The 21,689-nt window shown below is 47.5% G+C and overlaps 2 pseudogenes; both read left to right on the top strand.

Moving 5' to 3' along the window:
- Positions 1–21,689, top strand: part of LOC144335247 (B-cell CLL/lymphoma 7 protein family member C pseudogene) — a 369,536-nt pseudogene that overhangs the window by 118,974 nt on the left and 228,873 nt on the right.
- Positions 1,483–13,953, top strand: LOC106996909 (elongation factor 1-alpha-like; annotated as a pseudogene).

The following is a 21,689-nucleotide window of genomic DNA, read 5'->3' as shown; positions in this document are numbered from 1 at the left end:
GGAGGGTGCAGTGAGCCGAGATTGCACCACTGCACTCCAGCCTGAGTGACAGAGCAAGACTCCATCAGAAAGAAAAGAAAGAAAGAAAAGAAGAAAGAAAGAAAGAGGAAGGAAGGAAGGAAGGAAGGAAGGAAGGAAGGAAGGAAGGAAGGAAGGAAGGAAGGAAGGAAGGAAGGGCGGGCCTAATTTTTCAAGTAATATATTCTATTATTTTAAAAATTTGGGTCAGGGATGGTGGCTCACACCTATAATCCCAACACTTTGCGAGGCCAAGGCAGGTGGATTGCTTGAGCTCAAGGGTTTGAGACTGGCCTGGGCAATATGACAAATCTCTGTCTCTCCTAAAAATACAAAAATGAGCCAGGTGTGATGGCATGTGCCTGTGGTCCCAGCTACTTGGGGCGCTGAGGAAGGAGGATTGCTGAAACCCAGTAGGTTGAGGAGGTCAAAGTTGCAGTGAGCCATGTTTATGCCATTGCACTCCAGCCTGGATGACAAAGTAAGACCTTGTCTCTAAAAATTAAAATTTAAATTTAAAAATTCAAAGTCTTCTCCATCACACTGCCCAGTTACTGTCCCTTCTGACTCTCGACTTATTTGGGAACTTTCTTCTTGGTTGATGGGAAGCTTTAGAAGTAGACGTAGGCCAGGTGCAGTGGCTCATGCCTGTAATCCCAGCACTTTGGGAGGTCGAGGTGGGTGGATCATGAGGTCAGGAGTTCGAGACCAGCCTGACCAACATGGTGATACCATGTCTCTACTAAAAATATAAAAATTAGCTGGGCATGGTGGTATGTGCCTGTAATCCCAGCTACTCAGGGGGCTGAGCCAGGAGAATCACTTGAACCCAGGAGGTGGAGGTTGCAGTGAGCCAAGATCACGCCACTGTACTCCAGCCTGGGTGACAGAGCAAGACTCTGTTAAAAAAAAAAAAAAAAAAAAAGGATCCCTGGAGTTCTTCTTCTCATTCCTAGTCCAGATGGGCAAAGGCTCCTTCACATACTTCTGGGTGCTGAACAAGCTAAAGGCAGGGTGGGAACGTGGCTGTATTCGTCCATTCTCACACTGCTAATGAAGACATACCTGGGTCATTTACAAAGGAAAGAGGTTTAATTGACTCACAGTTCAGCATGGCTGGGGAGGCTTTAGGAAACTTACAATCATGGTAGGAGGGGAAGCAAACATGTCCTTCTTCATGTGACGGCAGGAAGGAGAATGAAAGCCAAGCAAAGGGGGAAGCTCCTTAAAAGAACCATCAGATCTTGTGAGAACTTACTATCACAAGAATAGTATGAAGGAACCACCCCCATGATTCAATTACCTCCCACCGGATCCCTCCCACCACAGGTGGGGATTGTGGGAACTACAGTTCAAGATGAGATTTGGGTGGGGACACAACCAAACCGTAACAGTGGCATCACCATCGACATCTTTCTGTAGAAGTTCGGGGCGAAGCAATGCTATGTCACCATCATTGATGCCATGGGTCACTGTGACTTCATCAAACACATGATCACAAGCACCTTACAGCTACCACCAGGGTTGCCTCGGCCCTGCTGTGGGGATGGGCAGGGGGTGTCCCAGGCCAGGTCTGAGCTGGGCCTTCCTCTCTCAGGCTAGGCAGACTGTGCTGTGCTGATTTTAGCAAGCGGTGTAGGAGAGTGTGAGGCTGTCATCTCCAAGAACAAGCAGACGTGTGAACACACACTGTTGGCCTATACACTGGGCGTGAAGCAGCTCACTGCGGCAGTCAACAAGATGGACATCACAGAGCCACCTTACGGTAGTACATTCTTTGAGGAGATCAGCAAGGAGGTGAAGGCTTATATCAAGAAAATTAGTTACAACTCCCAGACTGTGGGCCGGGCGCGGTGGCTCAAGCCTGTAATCCCAGCACTTTGGGAGGCCGAGACGGGCGGATCACGAGGTCAGGAGATCAAGACCATCCTGGCTAACACCGTGAAACCCCGTCTCTACTAAAAAATACAAAAAACTAGCCGGGCGAGGTGGCGGGTGCCTGTAGCCCCAGCTACTCGGGAGGCTGAGGCAGGAGAATGGCGTAAACCCAGGAGGCAGAGCTTGCAGTGAGCTGAGATCCGGCCACTGCACTCCAGCCTGGGCGACAGAGCGAGACTCCGTCTCAAAAAAAAAAAAAAAAACTCCCAGACTGTGCCCTTCGTGCCCATCTCAGGCCAGCATGGGGACAGCATGCTGGAACCTGGCAGCAAGGTGAGGGACAGCTGGGCAGGGCCAATTAAATGAGACTTGCCCATTCAAATCTTTGAGCTTCTCCTGGAATAAATACCCAGTATTCATGGTGTGCTCATGGACTGATCACTGGGAACGATCTCCATCCCCTTTTGGGGGATGTTTTGACCTCCATTTTACAGGTGAGTGAAATGAGTACACCCGAGACTATATAATCAGTAAGCATAAAACTGTGCGGACTGATGTTGTGGCCACTAGGTATGTGTGGCTATTTAAATTACTAATATGATATCAAATGAAATAATTCCTTAGCTACATTTCAAGTGCCCAGCAACCACATATGGCTCTCATATTGAACAGTGAGTGCAGTAGCAGACTATTTACATCATTGCAGAAAGTTCCATTGGGCAGTGCTGGTGGGATCTAGAATTCTAGCCTATGCTTACAGTAGTATCTAAGCTATCCCACCTTAGGCAGTGTGGGCGCAATACAAATGTGTCTAAGACACAGTCCCTGTGCTCAGGGATCCCACGTTCAAGTAGGTTTTGTTTTTTGTTTTTTGTTTTTTGTTTTTTTTTTGAGACGGAGTCTCGCTGTGTCGCCCAGGTTGGAGTGCAGTGGCCGGATCTCAGCTCACTGCAAGCTCTGCCTCCCGGGTTTTTACGCCATTCTCCTGCCTCAGCCTCCCGAGTAGCCGGGACTACAGGCGCCCGCCACCTCGCCCGGCTAGTTTTTTGTATTTTTTAGTAGAGACGGGGTTTCACCATGTTAGCCAGGATGGTCTCGAACTCCTGACCTCGTGATCCGCCCGTCTCGGCCTCCCAAAGTGCTGGGATTACAGGCTTGAGCCATCGTGCCCGGCCTCAAGTAGGTTTTGACATCTCTAGACAAGTATCTCCCTACCAAAAGAGTTGAGTTCTAACATCAGACCTGAATTCAAGCCCCAACTCTATCCTTTGCCCACAGTAAAGGAGCAGCTGAGGTATTAATATTAATGCTCTGGAACTTTGGGCTCACTTCATGGGGTTGTAAGAATTAAACAAAAGACTTCACGTGGACATCCACTGACACAGACAGTTGGTGCTCGCAGGCTAATTGCTATTACTTAGTATATTTGCCTAAAGCCTACCTTTTCTATAATTGACTTGAGAATTCTTAGCCTTTTCCTCCATGTGTACATAGCTATCTTTTTCTGATTATAAAATTAATGTCTAACATCTTTACAATAAGCATTTCGTGCAGATATGAAGCATAAACTGCCACCCCATGACTTATAACCTAGTTATAGATAACCTAGTTATAGATGATAACCTAGTTATAGATAACCTAGTTATAGATAGCCTAGTTACAGATAACCTAGTTATAGATGATAGCTTAGTTATAGATAACCTAGTTATAGCTAGCCTAGCTATAGATGATAACCTAGTTATAGATAGCCTAGTTATAGATAACCTAGTTATAGATGATAACCTAGTTATAGATAGCCTAGTTATAGATAACCTAGTTATAGATCATAACCTAGTTATAGATATAACCTAGTTATAGATGACCTAGTTATAGATAACCTAGTTATAGATAACCTAGTTAGTTTCCATGCAATTCTTTCTAGGTATTCACAGCTGGACTCAAACTATACATAATGCTCTATACACATTTTTAAAACTTTCCTTGCCATTTAAACTATTGGAGAGTTAATGGGTGTTTTATATCACATCTCACTAGGTAGGTCGTTTGGCTATATCCATGATTCACGGTAAATGGCGATTAATGATTTAAGACTGAGTGCTTCACATGTATACAACCCCATGATGAAGGCATTTTACTCCCAGGTGAAGTAAGAAAACTGGGACACAGTGCAGTTAGGGAATAGCCTAAGGTCACTAGCTTCTGTTGTTTCTAATTTTATTAAAAACTGCCATAATTGGGCTGGGCATGGTGGCTTGTGCCTGTAATCCTATCACTTTGGGAGGCCAAGGTGGGAGGATCTCTTGAGCCCAGGAACCGAAGATATCAGTCGGCCAACATAGTGACAAAACATCTCTACAAACAAAAAAAAAAAAAAGAAAGAAAGAAAACTTAGCCAGGCGTGATGGTGCATGCTAATGAGGAGGCTGGGATGCGAGGATTGCTTGAGCCTGGAAGGTCAAGGCTGCAGTGAGCCACGATCATGCCCCTGCACTCTAGCCTGGATGACAGAGTGAGGACCCCGTCTCAAAAAACAAAAAAGCAAAACAAAAAAACTGCCATAATTAAGAATGTTAACTCTATTTAAAAAATTAAAACCTTCCATAAGCATCTTGGTAAATAAATCTTTCCATGTGTCTTTGGTAGTGTAATTATAATCAGCTCCTAATGAAATAAATTCCTCGTGAACCACTGGGCATGGTGGCTCAAACCTGTAATCCCAGCACTTTGGGAGGCTGAGGCTGGAGCATTACTTGTGGCCAGGGGTTCAAGACTAGCGTGGGCAATGCAGCAAGACCATGCCTCTACAAGAGTTTCATTTTTTAAAAAAACAAAGCAAGGGTATGCATTATTTTTGGAGTCTTTTGACACAGACTGCCCAATTGCCCTTGAGAAAGGACTAGACCTGCAGGGACAGAGTGTCCCTTCAAATGGTGACTGAGCGCCAGCGTGCCTGGCACTGTCCTTGGTGCTGAGAGTGCAGCCGTGAATGAGAAGCAACTCTGCTCTTGGAGCTCAGTCTCCTGGGAGACTGGGAAGGGACAATAAGGCAGATGATGACTAAGTGCTTCAGAACATTCTACAAAAAGGTGAAGGGACACAGTGTGGGAGAGTTACCGTACATCAGGTATTCAAGCAGGGGTGGGTTCTAAGATGACTTTAGAGCAGAAACCTGAAGCCTCAGTGCCTGTTTCCCATAACCTGAGTATTATCACACATCTCAGCTAGTGACACACATGAATTTCATCCCCATGTCCTCCGAGCATTTATTACACACCTACTGTGTTCTAGATGCCAAAAGAACAAAGCATGTCAGCCTGCAGCTAGTGAACTAGATATTCAACTTGTGGTTTACTGACCTCATAGGCTTGTAGTAGGACTATGGGTTGGCATAGAACCAAGTGAGTCACCAAGTTCATCAAACCAACGGGTAAAGTTCATCACTACCTCACCCTGACTGCAGGCTCAGTGGGAAGAGGCTTGTATTTGGGTCTGGGGAGTTGGTCTCATTTTCAACTTCTTATCTGGTCAATGTCAGTCACTGGGCCCTGGGCAACCCACTTCTGATCCTCAATTCTCCTTTCTGAGAAAGATAAAATATTCCTCTTACAAACTTGAATTATTTATATAAAAGTGCTTACTAAAAAATGCTTTCAGAGCCTCCTACCCACTACTCCTCCACCCCAAAAAGAGTTGAATATGAATAGAAACAGTAGCTTTATTCCTTGGGCTACCAATTTTTGAGTCCATGAGGCAAGAGGTGCTTTGTGTGGCTTCTATACTGTGTAGCTCTGGTTCTCTGCCATGGAAGGTTTCCCTTGTCTAGAGCCCTCTTCCCCCACCTGCCAAAGCCTCCCCTGATGCAATCACTGCATCCTCCAGTATCTGAGGGTCAATCAGCTACTGAGAGGCCTTCCTCTATTGTGCTAAGGTTAGAGTTGGCATTGTTTTTGATGCTGATGGGAGACTGAAGTTTTGAAGCCTAGAGATTTACTCCAGGACCTGTGACTGGAAAGGAGAAGCATTTTATTGAGATTCTGACAGTGTGTTGGATCTAAGCCTATGTGTCTACCAACTCTGCTGCTGTGATAGTCCAGCTGCCCACTTAGCCCTTAATATCAGCCACCTTTGTTCCTTCTATACCTCTTCTGTCCTGTGTTTCCAGTCTTTGAAGGCAAAGATTATGTATCTAAGCTTTGCACTTGATCTTAGCCAAAATGCCAAGAAGCAATTGTCTGTAAGCTTTGGCCAGGGTTTTCAGATGAGTAAATATTATATCTTCTTAAAAAGTATGCGTACAATGCATTGCCATACTGAAAATCATCCCCTGGAAGGTCTTACGTTCAACAGTGGTGGCTTTGCTTACAAGTCAGCATCCTTAGGAACAGTTTTGAGACCCTGAAGCACATTCTTTAGGGCACTGATATGGTTTGCCTCTATGTCCCCACCCAAATCTCACCTTGAATTGTAATAATCCCTGCGTCAAGGGTGGGACCAGGTGGAGATAATTAAATCATGGGGGCGGTTTCCCCCATTATGTTCTCATAGTGAGTGAGTTGTCACGAGATCTGATGGTTTTATAAGGGGCTTTTCTCTCTTTGCTCGGCACTTCTCCTTCCTGCTGCCATGTGAAGAAAGATGTGCTTGCTTCCCTTCCACCATGATTGTTAGTTTCCTGAGGCCTCCCCAGCCATGCAGAACTGTGAGTCAATTAAACCTCTTTTCTTTATAAATTACCCAGTCTTGGGTATCTCTTTATTAGCAGTGTGAGAGCAGACTAATATAGGCAACTTCACTAGGAAATGTCTGAGTCTTTAGAAACTTTAGTCTTAGTATTTATTTATTTATTTATTTATTATTTACTTTGAGATGGAGTCTTGCTCTGTCACCCAGGCTGGAGTGCAGTGGAGTGATCTTGGCACACTGCAACCTCTGCCTCCCGGGTTCAAGCGATTCTCCTGCCTTAGCCTCCCCGAGGAGCTGGGACTACAGGCACAAACCACTGTGCCAGGGTGATTTTTGTATTTTTAGTAGAGACAGGGTTTCGCCAGATTGGCCAGGCTGGTCTTGAACTCCTGACCTCAGGTGATCCACCCACCTCGGCCTCCCAAAGTGCTGGGATTACAGGCATAAGCCACTGTGCTGGGCTGTCTTAGTTTTTAGAATGAGTGTTAGAGGCCAGGCATGGTAGCTCATGCCTATAATCCCAGCACTTTGGGAGACCAAGGTGGGTGGATCACCTGAGGTCGGGAGTTCAAGGCCAGCCTGGCCAACATGGTGAAACCCCGTCTCTACTAAAAATACAAAACTTAGCCTGGCACGCTGGCATGCACTTGTAGTCCCAGCTACTTGGGGAGGCTGAGGCAGGAGAATCGCTTGAACCCGGGAGGTGGAGGTTGCAGTGAGCCGAGATTGTGCCACTCTACTTCAGCCTGAGTGACAGAGTGAGACTGCATCAAGAAAAAAAAAAAAAGGAAAAGAAAAAAAAGAATGAATGTTAGAGTATTTGAGTTTTACTTTTATTCTTACTCCTGACACTTATTTAACTTGCTGTACGTTAACAAGTCCCTACCTTCTCTGGACCTCAGTTCCTCCACCTGTGTAATGAACAGATAGAATGGGATCTAAGGGATATTCAGATTCCAGGAATCTCTGCTTTCTGAAATATATTAGCTTGATGCAGGGAGCCAATCTCACAGTGCCTGTGAGATTTAATCATAATCATTTAGCAAGTGCACAGTAGATATCATGAGATGGCTCGTGTGTGGTCTTTTGTGTCTTTACAACAGCCCATAAGGTAGATGGTGAGATCTCTGTTTCACAGATGGGAAACCAAGGTTGAGGATGCATCCCTTGAGGTTCATGTTAATTGCAGGCTGGGTCCTGGATCAGACCCACGCCCTCTCTGGGCTGAATGAGCTGCACATTTGGTGGCTTTTGCAGACGCCCTCGTTTGAAGGCTGTAAAGTCACCAGGAAGGAAAGGAATGTGGCAGGCGTGACACTGCTAAAAGCACTGGACTCAATCACACCACTACCCACTCCACAGACAAGCCCCCGCAGCTGCCCCCAAAAGGCGGGTACAAGACTGGGGGTAAGTTCATGCCTTGTGGAGGTGCTTGGGGTTGGGGGCCTACTGGGGTCTGGTTGCTGATGGCCCTGAGTGCTCTGTCCCTCCAGGTATTGGCACTGTGCTTGCGGGGCAGGTGGAAACAGGCATAGTGGTGACCTTCACCCCATGCAACATCACCATGGAAGTCAAGTCCGTGGAGATGCACCAAGGCCCTGCCTGGTGACAAGGTGGGCTTCCATGTGAAGAACGTATCAGTAAAGGACATCAGGCAAGGTGACATGGCAGGACAGCAAGAATGACCTGCCCTCAGAGGTGGTGAGCTTCGTCTCCCAGATGAGACACCCACGGAGGGGCATGTCCCGCTGCTCCTAGGGCTGCTGGTTCACTCAGAGTGGTCACAGGGCATGGGCTCTGTATTAGGCTCTTGACCACTGTGGAGGTGGAGCCAGACTGCCTGGGTTAGAATTCTTACTCTGCCTCCTATTTGCGTGCACTCTTGAACAAACCAATGTACTTCAATGAATCTATTAGTTTCACAATACCATCATGAAAAGCAGTATTTCTTTTTTTCTTTTTCTTTTTTTTTTTTTTTTTTGAGAAGGAGTCTGACTCTTGCCGAGACTGCAGTGCATTAGCAGGATCTCAGCTCACTGTAACCTCCCCTCCCAGGTTCAAGTGATTCTCCTGCCTCAGCCTCCCGAGTAGCTGGTACTACAGGCACATGCCACCACGCTCAGCTAATTTTTGTATTGTTAGTAGAGAGGGGGTTTCACCATGCTGGCCAAGCTGATCTTGAACTCCTGACCTCAAGTGATCCACTCGCCTCGGCCTCCCAAAGTGCTGGGATTACAGGCATGAGCCACCATGCCTGGCCGAAAAGCAGTATTTCTTAAACCAGGTGGTTTACAATCACCTGGGAAAGTGTTTCAAAAATACAGATTCTGGGGCTGGGCACATGTTGGCCAGGCCAGACATGGCGAAACCCCGTCTCTACTAAAAATACAAAAATTAGCTGGGCATGGTGGCATGTGCCTGTAATCCCAGCTACTAGGGTGGCTGAGGCAGGAGGATCGCTTGAACCTGGGAGGCGGAGGTTGCAGTGAGCAGAGATCCTGCCACTGCACTCCAGCTTCGGCAACAGAGTGAGACTCCATCTCAAAAAATTAAAAAATAAAATGTGCCCAAGGCGCCTGACCTCTTAGTTGGTCAGGGTCACCTCCTTTGGATGGGGCTTAGCTGATGCCCCCCTTTCTCCCCTCCCCATCCCACCCTGGCCTCCAGGTGATCATTCTCAACTACTTTGGCTGCATCACAGCTGGCTACTCACCAGTTTTGTACTGCCACACAGCCCACATTGCCTGCAAGTTTGCAGAGCTGCAAGTTTGCAAACCAGCACTTGGGCAAGAAAGTGGAAGATAACCCCAGAGCTTTGAAGTCTGGGAACTTGGCCATCGCCCAGATGATCCTGGGCAAGCTCATTGTGTGGAAAGCTTCTGAGACAACCTGCCCCTCAGTGAGGCCCAACCGCACCTGGCCACCAGGGCTGCCCCTTCCTTCTTCTGGGTCCAGGAAGCCAGTTGGCCACCTGAGGCAGGCAGTGGAACCTAGTTGCAAGGATCTGAGAGCCAGGTTAGAAGAGCCCACAGAGAGAAAGGGGCTTTCCCAGTGTCACACAGCAAGATGGGGGTGACTCAAAGTGTTCATGGACCCACTTCACAGTCATGCCCTGGGAGTTAGAAATGCAGAGTCTGGGCCGGGCGCGGTGGCTCATGCCTGTAATCCCAGCACTTTGGGAGGCCGAGGCGGGCGGATCACGAGGTCAGGAGATTGAGACCATCCTGACTAACACGGTGAAAGCCCGTCTCTACTAAAAATACAAAAATTTAGCCGGGTGTGGTTGCAGGCGCCTGTAGTTCCAGCTACTTAGGAGGCTGAGGCAGGAGAATGGCGTGAACCCGGGAGGCGGAGCTTGCAGTGAGCCGAGATCCTGCCACTGCACTCCAGCCTGGGCGACAGAGCGAGACTCCGTCTCAAAAAAAAGAAGAGGGAGAGGGAATGCTGCTGGCTATCTGACCCAACAAACGGATTTAAGTGACTGTCAGGGAGTGGGGACAGAATCCGTAGTGCTGTGGGCAAAGCTGGCATCCCTACCCCCTCAACAGGGTCCTTGCCTTGGCCAGTCAGATCTCCCACAGCCATGCAAGACAAGATGCCCCGTCTATTGCTGCGGTGTCTGGGATGCCAAATAAGGAGGCCGTGTACCTAGCGGAGAAGGAGACAGAATAAATACCATGTAATTATTTGTGCCAGGAGACAACCTCTTACCTCTGCCTCCCTCCTTCCCTCGGGCCTGGTCATGTGCACGTGTGCCGACCTCCCCCATCACACGGTGAGTTCTGGTAGGCAGGGGTGGGTCTCACTCAACGCTGACTTTAACTCCTAGCCAGGGCATGGCACAGAGCGGATGCTCACTACTTGTTCATTGAGTGACTTTCTGGTGACCTGAAGTCATTCTCAATTTCTTCCCCTCTGTCATCCATTCTGTCACCCACTTCTGTCAGTTCTTCCTCCGAAATGCCCCAGGGTCAGCGCTCACTATCTGCTGCATGGGAAGCAGTCTAGGTAGTTAGTGGTTACAAGCATGGGCTTTGGAGTTGAGTTTTCTGGGTTTGAATCTTGATTCCACCTACTAAGTTGCAGGGAGGCCTCAGGAGACTCATCTTTTCTCCGCACCTCCAGGTCGTTACTAACATGCTTCCCTCTGCCAAGAATGACCTCTCCTAATATCCCCACCTAGTGCATCTCATCCTCCAAGGCCCAACCCATCGGTCACTCTTTCTGAAGGCTGCCCTGAGCCCCTGGGCAGGAAGCATCTCTCTTCCCTCCTGGTTCTACTAAAGCGTAGGTCAGACTTCTTGAACTAGCAGTTATGATATGGTAATAGACTATAGACCATGTCATGTTCATCTATGCATTCATTTATTTTGTTTTTGAGCAAGTATGATTGAGCACCTACCATGTGCCAGGCACTGTTCTAGTCACTGGTGAATGAAAGCACCAAAGCCCCTGGCCCTGGGGAGCTGGCATTTTAGCTTCCCCCCTGGTCCTAGAGGCAGCTCTAATGTGGTACAAACCACTTAGTCTTAGAGTCAGGGGAGCTAGGCTCAAATATTGGCCCTGATCTTCCATAGCTAAGAGATCCTGGGTACATTTCCTTTTCTTTTTCTTTTTCTGGAGTGTGCAGTGGCATGATCTCAGCTCACTGCAACCTCTATCCCCCAAGTTCAAGCAGTTCTCCTGCCTCAGCCTCCTGAGTAGCTGGGATTACAGGTGTGTGCCACCACGCATGCCTGGCTAATTTTTTTTTTTCAGTAGAGACAGGGTTTTGCCATGTCAGTCAGGCTGGTCTTGAACTGCTGACCTAAGGTGATCTACTTGCCTCGGCTTCCCAAAGTGCTGAGATTACAGGCGTGATCTCAAAAAAAAAAAACAAAAAACCAAAAAAAACAAACAAAAAAAAACATGCAGAATCTGGCTGCGTGCAGTGGCTCATACCTGTAATCCTAGTGCTTTGGGAGGCTGAGGAAGGAGGATTGCTTGAGGCCAGGAGTTTGAGGCCAGCCTGAGCAACATAGTGAGACCCCCATCTCTATAAAACATTTTAAAAATTGGCCGGGCATGGTGGTGTTTGGGGATGCTGAGGTGGGGGGAATGGCTTGGGCACAGGAGTTGGAGGCTGCAGTGAGCTATGATCACGCCACTGAACTCCAATCTTGGAGACAGAGCAAGACCCTGTCTCAGAAAGAAAAAAGAAAAAGAAAGATAAACAGAAGAATCTCACTCTCGGCCGGGCGCGGTGGCTCAAGCCTGTAATCCCAGCACTTTGGGAGGCCGAGACGGGCGGATCACGAGGTCAGGAGATCGAGACCATCCTGGCTAACACGGTGAAACCCCGTCTCTACTAAAAAAATACAAAAAATAGGTGGGCGCCTGTAGTCCCAGCTGCTCCGGAGGCTGAGGCAGCGTAAACCCGGGAGGCGGAGCTTGCAGTGAGCTGAGATCCGGCCACTGCACTCCAGCCCGGGCGACAGAGCGAGTCTCCGTCTCAAAAAAAAAAAAAGAATCTCACTCTCCATCTAGACCTGCTGAATTCAAATCTGCATTTTAACAAGATCCCCCAGGTAAATGGGCTTCACATCAGTGTTTGAGAAACACTGTTCCAGAGAAGGTGAGTAGAGCAGAGATGGGTAAGGATGTTTTTCCCTTCCTGCTGTCTAGGACGGTGGCTTTCGAACCTGCTGGATTATCATAACCACTGATGAAGCCTTTTAAACCCAGAAGCTCACACCCTGATAGAGTTACCTGGTTAAGGCTGCAGCCTAGGAGTCTGTTTCTTAGACTCCCCAGGTATCCTTTGCATGGCTGGGCTTGAACTACATTCTGAACTCAAATATCCAGGGAGTAAGCTCTTTCATGCTAGTGCTTCTGTGCCAGGTTCTGTGCTACATGTTAGACATTTGTGCCTGAGCAAGAAGAACAAGCCCTTCAGGTCTCCCAGTTAATGAAGAAAAGGGTGAATCTACATTCACCCTTTTAGAGCTGGGCTAAAGAGGCTGCCAACATAAATCTTGCAATGTTGGGTTAGGTCTTCCTACCCATACCAAAAGTATTATGAGACACAAAGCCAGGAACCGAAGCCTTTTCTTCTGCAACATGAAGTCAGGGATGCCTTCAAGAACCCTCAGGAGCTGGGCGCGGTGGCTCATGCCTGTAATCCCAGCACTTTGGGAGGCTAAGGTGGGTGGATCACCTGAAGTCAGGAGTTCAAGACCAGCCTGGCCAACATGACGAAACCCTGTCTCTACTAAAAATACAAAAATTAGCCAGGCATGGTGGCAGGCGCCTGTAATCCCAGCTACTGGGGAGGCTGAGGCAGGAGAATCAATCGCTTGAACCCAGGAGGTGGAGGTTGCAGTGAGCTGAGATCGCGCCATTGCACTCCAGCCTGGGCAACAAGAGTGAAACTCCGTCCCCAAAAAACAAAAAACAAACAAACAAAAAACCTCAGGTGAAGCGAACCCCAGGTTGACAGTTGACTGTGAGAACCACCGCATGGGTTGTGATGGGCATGGGGGAATTGCTGGTTGCTTGGAGGCTGGGAGCGTTCCTTTGGTAGGATGACAGTGCACCAAAAGGAAAGCTTTCCCTGTGATCATTGCTGATGGCAGCAGGAGAGTTGGGCAGCTAAGAATATAAGGACTGGTGTGAGACTTCTAGTTTATTTTTGTTTTCATTTTTGAGACAGAGTCTTGCTCTGTCACCCAGGTTGGAATGCAACGGTGCAATCTCAGCTCACTGCAACCTCCGCCTCCCGGGTTCAAGCAATTCTCCTGCCTCAGCCTCCCCAGTAGCTGGGATTACAGGTGCCAATCACGACGCCCGGCTAATTTTTTTTTTTTTTAATAGAAGCAGGGTTTCACTGTGTTGGCTAGGCTGGTCTCAAACTCTTGACTTCAGGTGACCCACCCGCCTCAGCCTCCCACAGTGCTGGGATTACAAGCGTGAGCCACTGCTCCTGGCCAACTTCTAGGTTTTTAACCATTGCAGCCAACTTCTCTGCCTCACTTTTCTCACCTGTAATTTGGGTACAAGAAATGTACTGTGAATTGCTGGGAGAATGAACATGAGCTCATATATATAACTCAAATTATCACGTTCTTGGCTTACTTGACCTCTTTGCAAGTGTCCCATAGCTCCTGCTCTGAAAAGTATTCCCCCTATTTCTCCATGTCCTCTGTCCTAGGTCACTTCTCTGTGTGTGACATGAAGCAGACAGTGGCTGTTGGGACCATCAAGATTGGAGAAAAAAGCAGCTACTGGCAGCAGGGTCACCAGGGCAGCCAGCAAGGCAGCCAGGAAGTGAGTGGTAGAGCCTCACCCGGGGAAGAGTGGCTCAAGGAGAAGCCTTGGACTTGTTCTCTTGCCTGAACTGTCTTTTCTTTTTTGAGACAGAGTCTTGCTCTTCTCCCAGGCGGGAGTGCAGTGATGAGATCTCAGCTCACTGAAACCTCCACTTCCCAGGTTCAAGCAATTCTCCTGCCTCAGCCTCCTCAGTAGCTGGGATTACAGGCTCCCACCACCACGCCTGGGTAATTTTAGTATTTTTCATAGAGAAGGGGTTTCACCCTGTTGGCCAGGCTGGTCTTGAACTCCTGACCTCATCTGCCCATCTTGGCCTTCCAAAGTGCTGGGATTACAGGCATAAACCACCACGCCTGGCTGTCTGAACTATCTTAATCCTGACCCTGCTAATATGGTTTTCTTTCTGCTGATGAGTTTGAGGCATTGGATAAAGCAAAGCAAGTCTTTTCACCTCTGCCTCTACTGACCTCTGTCTCAAGCAATGAGGAGGCAGGAGGGGTACTGGGAGTCCAGATGCAAGAGCCAGACAGCTGAGGTTATAAAGAAGAAAATGCATGGAAGGGAAACTGAGGGGAAGGTCTGGGCCCTAGCTTAGTCTATTAGCTTCTAAAATAGGATGGGCCGCTGGTGTTAGACTGCCTGATTTCATTACTGTCTTAAAAGTTCCTAGACCAGGCGTGATGGTGCATGCCTATAATCCCAGCACTTTGGGAGGCCGAGGTGGGTGGATCACTTGAGCTCAGGAGTTCGAGACTAGCCTGGGCAGTACAGCGAGACCTCATCTCCACAAAAAATACAAAAAAACTAGCCAGGTGTGGTGGTGCATACCTGTGGTCCCAGCTACTTGAGAGGCTGAGGTGGTACGATCACTTGAGCCCAGGAGGTCAAGGCTGCAGTGAGCTGAGATCGTGCCTCTGTACTCCAGCCTGGGCAACTGAGTGAGACCCTGTCCCCCAAAAAAAAAAAAAAAAAAAAAAAAGGGCCGGTGCAGTGGCTTATGCCTGTAATCCCAGCACTTTGGGAGGCTGAGGAGGGCAGATCACTTGAAGTCAGGAGTTTGAGACCATCCTAGCCAACATGGCGAAACACCATCTCCACTAAACTACAGAAATTAGCTGGGCATGGTGGCGCATACCTGTAGTCCCAGCTACTCAGGAGGCTGAGGCACAAGAATTGCTTGAATCTGGGAGGTGGAGGTTGCAGTGAGCTGAGATCACACCACTGCACTCCAACCTGGGTGACAGAGCAAGACTCTGTCAAAAAAAAAAAAAAAAAAAAAAAAAGCTGGACACGGTGGCTCACGCCTGTAATCCCAGCACTTTGGGAGGCCAAGGCAGGTGGATCACCTGAGGCCAGGAGTTTGAGACCAGCCTGGCCAACATGGCAAAACCCTGTCTCTACCAAAAATACAAAAATTAGCCAGGCCTGGTGGTGGGCACCTGTAATCCCAGCTACTCGGGAAGCTGAGGCAGGAGAATTGCTTGAACCTGGGAGGTGGAGGTTGCAGTGAGCCGAGATCGCGCCACTCCACTACAGCCTGGGTAACAGGGAAACTCCTCCATCTCAAAAAAAAAAAAAAAAAGTTACTAAACTTCTATGTGTTTGTCTGCTCATCTGTAAAATGGGAAAGCAATAGTATCTGCCTCCACAGGGATGTTGAAGGTTGAGTGAGCTGGTGCCTGATGGGGACAGTAAATTAGTTATTAATCATCCACTCTCATTATCACAGTGTGGGCACTAGAGCCAATTAAGAGTTATTCTGGGAAGTTTGTTTGAAGAAAAGGTGGAGGTGGGGTGGGGATTGAGCTTTTGAGAATGAGTTCAATTTTATATCTTCCCAGGTACCTGTTTCCCTTTAAGTTACATAGAAGTTGCAAGAAGTCCCATATATCCTTCACCCAGATTCCCCATATCTTTTATTGATTGGTTGATTGAGGGGGGGGCCGGGTATTGTCTGGCTCCATCACCCAAGCTGGGGTGCAGTGGTTGGATCATAGTTCATTGCAGTCTCAAACTCCTGGACTCAAAAGATCCTCCTGCCTTAGCCTCTTGCATGGCTGGGATTTTAGATGTGTGCCACCATGTCCAGCAGAGTCCCTAAAACTTAACTTTACCATGTTCTGCAGTGAGAAGGTATATCCAAACCTACCCCCAAAGGCCAAGGGAGCTGATGGGCTGAAGAAAGAGGATGACAAATCTAGTTTCTCAGAAAGAAACATGTAAGACACTTAGAAGAGAAGTCACGTCTCAGGCAGCCATGAGACAGTAGGTCCCTGTACTATTACCCCCAAGACCCAGGGCTCATATACCACAGGGAAAGGGTATATGTGATTCAGAAGAAATGTGTAGGACAATTGAGGTCAACCCTCTAGGAAAGGCAAAAACGCTATGTGTGACATAGCCTATAATTTGCTTAAGAAGAGGATTTATATTAAGAGTTTACAATGCTAACATCAAGGTTGTTTTGACCTAAAGGGCAGGATTTACAGCCCTTAATAGTAGATAAAGTAGAAATCATAGAGACATTCCTGGAACTGGGGTTAATCAGAAGTCAGGAACAGTGGTTCATGCCTGGAATCCTAGCACTTTGGGAGGCCAAGATGTCCAGGAGTTCAAGACCAACCTGGACAACATAGCAAGACCTGTTTCTAAAAAAAAAAAAAAAAAATCAGAAGTCAATATGGCAGATTAAAATCCAAAATCCAAGATGAAGTTCCCTTAGCTTCTACATACTACATTTGCTTTATTATTTCCCCTCTAAATTTGTTTCATTCTGAGCCACTTGAGAGTAAGCTGCAGATATGATGCGGGTCTACTCCAATTACTGAATGTGATTTTATTTAAACACAAGAACATTTTCTTACATAACCAAGATCCAGTAATCAGAATGAGGGCATCAACATGATACATTTCTGAAATCTACAGACCTTATTCAGATTTCGCCAATTGTCCCAATAACATGCTTTATAGCAAAAGAAAATCCAGGACCATGTGTTACATGCAGTTGTTTCTTTTCTTTTCTTTTCTTTTTTCTTTTTTTTTTCTTTTCTTCTTCTTCTTTTTTTTTTTTTTAGGCAGAGTTTTGCTCTTGTTGCCCAGGTTGGAGTGCAATGGCACAATCTTGGCTCACTGCAACTTCTACCTCCCTGTTCAAGCGATTCTCCTGCCTCAGCCTCCCAAGTAGCTGGGACTACAGGTGCCCGCCACCACACCTGGCTAATTTTTTGTATTTTTAGTAGAGATAGGGTTTCACCATGTTGGCCAGGCTGGTCTCGAACTCCTGACCTCAAGTGATCCACCCACCTCGGCCTCCCAAAATGCTGGGATTACAGGCATGAGCCACCGCACCTGGCCCATTCAGTGGTTTCTTTATTCCAAGTTTCGAAGCAGCCCCTCCTGGGAGTCTGGCTAAAACCCCAGCTCTGAGTTGGCCAGTGGGTACTTGATGGTGGAGGTTCAAAGGAGGGGCCTTTTCCATTCACCCTCCTCCATCAATCCAGTTTCCCAGAAGTGCCCTCTGGTCCCTCTGGGTGAAATCAGGGGAGGCTGGGACTTCTATCTCGCCTATGGCTTATGGGGATGAGAGAAGGGAATTGTGGCAGCAGAAGGAAGCGGCTTGGTTCCTTCCCTACCAAAACCTGCTGTGTTCTCCTCTTTCCATCAATTCGTTCCTATTAAAGGAACTGGCTGACTCAAAGCTAGCTATAGCCTGGAACGTGGGTTCTGGTCTCCTATGCTGAGGATTCAGTGCGAGCCAGGGGGCCCTCTTACTGTCCGGGGTTGAAGTCCTTGTGTATCAGAGCCATCTTTATGCCTGCAGGATGACTTTCTCTTGATTACAATACCATGTCTAACACTTTTTAGAGGAGGGTATTGCTTGGATATACCAGCTTTATATTAATAACAAGAGTCACAATTTATTTCAGCCTTATCATGTGCTTTACATAATTATCTTAATTTTTACAACAACCTTATGAGATACAGGTACCCATTTTACAGATGAGGAAAACTGAGGCTGATAGGATTCTAATTACAGACTGAGCATCCATAATCTGAAAACCCCAAATCTGGAATGCTCTAAACTCTGAAACACTTTGAGCACTGACATGAAGCCACAGTGGAAAATTTCACACTTGTCCTCATGTGACAGGTGGCAGTCAAAATGCACGTACACAGCACACAGTTTATTCAGCATTCCTGAGGGAAAAAAGATGCTCCCAGCCTCCGTCAGCTGTGATATCTCTTTTCCACTCCGGCTCAGATTCTCCCACGAAAGCATGTCCACAAGAGGTAACACAAGGCTGAGCATGGTGGCTCACGCCTGTAATCCCAGCACTTTGGGAGGCTGAGGCGGATGGATCACCTGAGGTCAGGAGTTCGAGACCAGCCTGGCCAACATGGTGCAACCCTGTTTCTACTAAAAATACAAAATTAGCCGTGTGTGGTGGCATGCGCCTGTAATCCTAGCTACTTTGGAGGGTGAGGCAAGAGAATCTCTTGAACCTGGGAGGCGGAGGCGGCAGTGAGCAGAGATTGCACCACTGCACTTCAGCCTGGGCGACAGAAAAATATTCCATCTCAAAAACACACACAAAAAAGAGGTAACATGATGGCTCATGTGCAGGCCACACATGCCAACTGCAGGTTCCATGCATACCTTAAATAGGGCAGAGGTCTATGCACATCACTCACTGTGGTTTTTTCATTATTATTTTCTGTTCTGTGGTGTAAATATATTGTTGAAAGTGTAAACAAAGGCCTGCAGATATGCCTATGAGTAACAGTGATAAGGAAGAGAGGAAGCAGGACAGGCAAGGTGGCTCACGTCTGCAATCTCAACACTTTGGGAGGCCGAGGCGGGTGGATCACTTGAGGTCAGGAGTTCGAGACCAGCCTGGCCAACATGGTGAAACCCTGTCTCTACCAAAAATACAAAAATTAGTTGGGTGTAGTGGCAGGGGCCTGTAATCAGCTACTTGGGAGGCTGAGGCAGGAGAATCACTTGAACCTGGGAGACGGAGGTTGCAGTGAGCCTATATGGCACCACTGCACTCCAGCCTGGGCAACAGAGCAAGACTCCATCTCAGAAAAAAAGAAAAAAGAAAAAGAGGAAGCAGTTATGTTTACAACACAGAAAGTCAAGTTGCTGGAAAAACAGGACAGAAATGTAGGTGTGAAATATCCTACAGAAGAGTATGGTGTTGGCATAAACAACATAGATGACCTAAAGAAACAGAAGGATGGCTGGGCGCAGAGGCTCACGCCTGTAATCCCAGCACTTTGGGAGGCAGAAGTGGGCGGATCACCTGAGATCAGGAGTTCGAGACCAGCCTGGCCAACATGGTGAAACCCTGTCTCTACTAAAAGTACAAAAAAACTAGCTGGGCGTGGTGGCGCACGCCTGTAGTCCCAGCTACTTGGGAGGCTGAGGCAGGAGAATCTCTTGAACCCAGGAGGCAGAGGTTGCAGTGAGCCGAGATTGTGCCACTGCACTCCAGCCTGGGCAATAGAGGGAGACTCTGTCTCAAAAAAAAAAAAAAAAAAGTACAAAAAATTAGCCGGGTGTGGTGGCAGGCGACTGTAATCCCAGCTACTAAGGAGGCTGAGGCAAGAGAATTGCTTGAACCTGGGAGGCAGAGGTTGCAGTGAGCCAAGATTGCGCCACTGCACTCCAGCCTGGGCAACAAGAGTGAGACTTTTTCTCAAAAAAAAAAGAAAAGAAACAGAAGGATAAACTGGTGAAATTCTATATGCTGAAAATGATGAGCAGAAGTTAATGAGAAAGAGAAAAACAATGCAGAAAGCAAAAAAATGAAGATCTTGATTGTGTATTGAAAGAGCAGATCCATCTGGCTGAGCACGATGGCTCACACCTATAGTCCCAGCACTTTGGGAGGCTGAGGTAGGTGGCTCACTTGAGGTCAGGTGTTCAAGATCAGCCTGGCCAATGTGGTGAAACCCTGTCTCTACTAAAACTACAAAAATTAGCCGGGCATGGTAGCAGGTGCCTGTAATCCCAGCTACTCAGGAGGCTGAGGCAGGAGAATTTCTTGAACCTGGGAGGTGGAGGTTGCAGTGACTTGAGATCACGCCACTGCACTCCAGCCTAGGCAACAGAACAAGACTCCATTTCAAAAAAAAGAAAAAAGAAAGAGTAGATCCATCAGCATTGTACTGATGGATCCATCCAGCATGTGCCACTTAATGGTATACTGAAGGTGAAACAAGCAAGATCTATCACAATGAACAGAAAATTTAAGGAAACTGAATATTCAACAGGCTGGTCGCAGAATTTTTGGGGGTGTGAGGACAGGGTCTCACTCTGTCACCCAGGCTGGAGTGCAGTGACATAAATATGGTTGACTGCAGACTCAGCCTCCTAGACTCAAGCGATCCTCCCACCTCAGCCTCCCAAGTAGCTGGGAACACACACACATACACCATTATGCCAGGCTAATAAGTTTTTTGTAGAGACAGGGTCTTGCCATGTTGCCCAGGCTGGTCGTAAACTCCTAGGCTCAAGCACCCTCCCATATTGGCCTCCCAAACTGTTGGGATTACAGGTATGAGCCACTGCACCTGGCTGGTTGCAGAAATTTAAGACGAAACATGATGTTACATCTTTAAAGATTTGTGGGCCAGGCAACACGGCAAGACCCCATCTCTTCAAAAAATTTTAAAAATTAGCCGGGCATGTTGGTGTGCACCTGTGGTTCCAGCTACGTGGGAGGCTGAGGTGGGAGGATCATGTGAGCCCAGGAGGTCATGGCTGCCATGAGCCAAGATCACACCACTACACTCCAGCCTGGACAACAGAACAAGACCGTGCCTCAAAAAATAAAAAATAAAATAAAAAAGAAAGAAAAGAAACGCAGATGACTCTGGAGGAAACATTTTAAAAAGCCATCCAGGAGAACGCCTCCTTTTCCCTAGGGGACCCACTTCCTGCTCCCACAACTGCTTCTGATGCTTCTTCTCACCTTAAAAAAAATTACAGTGTCCAGTAATCTTTTAATCAAAACACTGCATCATAGGTGGAGACTGAAAGCCTGCCATTTGTGGTAGCTGTTTTTTGTTTGTTTATTTGTTTTAAGACAGGGTATCGCTCTGTCACCCAGGCTGGAGTGCAGTGGGGTGATCTTGGCTCACTGCAAGCTTCCTCTCCCAGGTTCAAGCGATTCTCCTGCCTCAGCCTCCCGTAGCTGGGATTACGGGCATGCACCACCAGGCCCGGTTAATTTTTGTATTTTCAGTAGAAACGGGGTTTCACCCTGTTGGCCAGGCTGGTCTCGAACTCCTGACCTTAAGTGATCCACCCACCCCGGCTTCCCAAAGCGCTGGGATTACAGGTGTGAGCCACAGCGGCTGGCCTGGTGGCGGGTGGGGTGGGGGCCGGTGGTCGCTGTTGCTTCACAGCTGATCCAGGTTTTCCGGTGATGCTCCTCTGCTGCTTAGTTGCCCTGAACACATTACTTTTTCACGGTATTAATGGCATAGCATATATTTTGCTGTGAAGTACTCATATGTGAATAAGCATAAGAAAGTATTGCTTATCAGTAGCATATACATTTACAGTCTGGAACAATGGTTAGGCCAACCAACCAGAGACTGTCCACAAGGGTGGCTGAGATAGTGACACCTTTGGTTTCTGATGGTTCAATGTATACAAACTTTGTTTCATGAACAAACTTACTTAAAATATTGTATAAAATTACCTTCACACTATGTGTATAAGGTGTATATGGAACATAAGTTAATTTCATGTTCAGACTTGGGTCCCATCTCCAAGATATCTCATTATG

The sequence above is a fragment of the Macaca mulatta genome, chromosome 1 (genome assembly GCF_049350105.2).
Source record: "Macaca mulatta isolate MMU2019108-1 chromosome 1, T2T-MMU8v2.0, whole genome shotgun sequence".
Classification (NCBI taxonomy): Eukaryota; Metazoa; Chordata; class Mammalia; order Primates; family Cercopithecidae; genus Macaca; species Macaca mulatta.
This window is presented reverse-complemented; position numbering and strand designations above follow the sequence as displayed.